We start from the raw sequence: 2,810 nt of genomic DNA, 5'->3' as shown, positions 1-2,810 counted from the left end.
GTGCATCCTATGCAATGCATCATGGTCATATACAATATGGTACAATATATTCTCCTCAGACAAGAGCCTTACCTGAATAAACATATAGTCATCTTGCACCACCAGTGAGCTGATGTCGATGTATCCAGGAAGGGGTAGTTTCTGTTGGGCTCTGAGCACGTTGGAGCCCGGCATGTTAATACTGTATACCTGCAAGATGAGGAATAGAGATGATGGAGATCTGGATTCATCCAGCTGTGGATCATGCTCTTATTCGGGAACGTGAGGAATACCTGGAAACCGAGGCTGTATGTCTGTATTACAGTTTTTTTGGATTGCTTACACACTAAAATTAAAAGTAGTACACTATTAGCAAAACTTTACACTCAAGAAGAAAACATCAGCCCATATTTGCACAACTATAAGCACATTGTCAACCTCACACTTGTTGCAAAACTCTACACACAGTGATTTGCAAAACACTAACACACTTAACATACATTACACACAAAAATCTATCATGAAGTCACGTCCTTGCAATAGCAAGACTGACTTGTCAAATTACCACACCGTCCAACCAATTGTTTCAACAACAGTCATCAGGTGTGCAAACACTCGTTTGCTTAATTGTAGACACACCAATCAGGTGTATAAGCACTATAAAAAGCAGCAGGTGAGTTCATCGGTCTTCAAGCACAATGGAAAGAGTCAGAGAAAGAGTAAGACGAGAGAAACGAGGAGGAGGACGAGGAGGAGGACGAGGAGGAGGAGGAAGGGGAGGAAGAGGAAGACAAGAAGGTGCTCAAAGAGGACCGAATCTGACAAATGAGATCCACGCAACACTGGTGACCACGTTGTCAACCACGGCCTGACGCTGAGGGAGGCTGGACTGCGAGTACAGCCAAATCTAAGCCGATATACAGTGGCAAGTGTGAGAACATTTCGACTGGAAAATAGGTATTGTAAAAATATCATCATATCAAAAACATCTGCACGGTTTCTAGTTAACTGCTTATAGATGTCTCATTTCAGCGTTGTCTCAACAATGATTTCTTTCCATGTGAGGACATTCTCCCCAGRTCTGTGTCACAAAATGTCAAATTACCTTAGCAACCCCAACAGCAACAGCCAGATACTGTGTGTTTGTTAKTCTACAAAAAAGTGGTATCCGTCACAAAAGCATAAATAGGCAGCAACCTAAATATGGAATTTCTTAAGTCAGGCACTGTACAATGGCAAGGCTGTGCTACATAATTCAAGTTAGAGTCACTGTACTGTATTTCACTGTATTAATCTATCACATTTCAAGGTAAGACCCAGATGCAGACAAAGTTGAATTTACAAAAGTGTAAATGCCCCCCCCCAACAGGGGCAGGCAAAAGACAGGTCAAGGGCATGCAGGGGTCAGTAATCCAGATAGGTGGGGMAAAGGTACAGGACGGTAAGCAGGCTCAGGGTCAGGGCAGGCAGAAAAGGTCAAAACTGGGAAAATTGGAAAACAGGAACAATCAAGAGACAGGAACAGAGGGGAAAAACGCTGGTAAGGTTTTTGACGAACAAACAAACTGGCAGCGAGCGATAGGAGAAAAAGGGACATTTATCATGGATAAACAATTAGCCTGTCTTCACTTTTATCATATACGCTATGCACCGAACCGCCACCGTTTGGAATAAGCAAGCAATGAATTAATTTACATGGTTTGAATGCCGGTCGTTCGTACCAAACCTGCATCTATCGTCTGTTGAAGCAAGAACCTTCTTGTTTTGGTTTCAACACAAACACCATGCTCTGTATTGTCCACGCAGGGTATGTCAGCAGGATGTCCTTCTTGCTTTGTTTGTGCGTGGTCTCGCAAGTGGGCTGGGTTTTGTTCTGAATTTTTTTTCTTAGCTCGGTGTGGCAATAGGAAAGCTCAGAGTTATGACACCGCTATATATCTGGACAAGCTGGCAGCCCTCGCTTCATCCGTTCTGGCCCCCGTATCCAGTCCCTGTCTGCGAGCGTATCTCCTTCTTCCTCTCCCTCGTTCGCTTTCAACCGCATCCCTTCCCACATAGTAGCTAACGCTACTACAGCGATTTTGGTCTGAATATGTTCATATCTTACCAGTTCTTCTCCTAACACGCCCTCTGATGCGAAAAAGGAGCGTCCATCCCAGACGGGGAGCGAGGGCTCGTCTGGACCTCACTCGGGCTCGTGGCTTACTTAATGTGGCAAGGTATAACTCAAAACATATTATCTTATTAGCAACACCCTACAATCCAACATTCCCCCTCACTTTTGACAAAATCCACTTTCAATAACTTTGTCATATTGCTAAACCACATATTGGATGTAAACTTGACATATACAGTGTGTACACTTTCCAAATGACAGTCATTTTCAATTATACCAATTTTATAAACAATTTTTTAATGACATCCAGCAAAATAGACATGTCATTTCAGCGTCCTAGCCCCTATTGACCATTTCCACATTCGATGTTAGACATTTTGACTAAAGGTTCCTTTTTGGACGTTTAGGTGCTTCTGGCTGGGCAAAGTTCTCTCTAGAACAAAGCTTCTGATCCCAATACTGAAGAGAGAGAAAAGTCCCCTCTAGAGATTTACCGGCAGGGTGTGAAGGGTGACCATCCAGCAGCTCCCCCTGTCCTCGTCGTGATGTTAAGAGAGAAAGGCACTTAGAGTTACTGTAACCTAATGGGTTTACCCCCCTTTTTGGCCACCCCCCATCAGTTTTGATCTTTCCATTCGATCCTCACAGGACAGTCATGACAATACTGTAAATTATGGATATACGTGTCCAAAAATAAATATATTGCCCTGTTGAC

At 43.4% G+C, this 2,810-nt stretch overlaps 1 pseudogene; it reads right to left on the bottom strand.

Annotated features, from left to right (window-relative positions):
* The window catches only part of LOC111949325 (VPS10 domain-containing receptor SorCS3-like), a 478,568-nt pseudogene extending 478,394 nt beyond the window's left edge, over nt 1-174 (bottom strand).
* Between the last annotated feature and the right edge of the window lie 2,636 nt (nt 175-2,810).

This window comes from Salvelinus sp. IW2-2015, linkage group LG1 (genome assembly GCF_002910315.2).
Source record: "Salvelinus sp. IW2-2015 linkage group LG1, ASM291031v2, whole genome shotgun sequence".
In the NCBI taxonomy this organism is placed as follows: Eukaryota; Metazoa; Chordata; class Actinopteri; order Salmoniformes; family Salmonidae; genus Salvelinus; species Salvelinus sp. IW2-2015.
The sequence above is the reverse complement of the archived record's forward strand: the minus strand, read 5'-3'. Positions and strand labels throughout refer to the sequence as shown.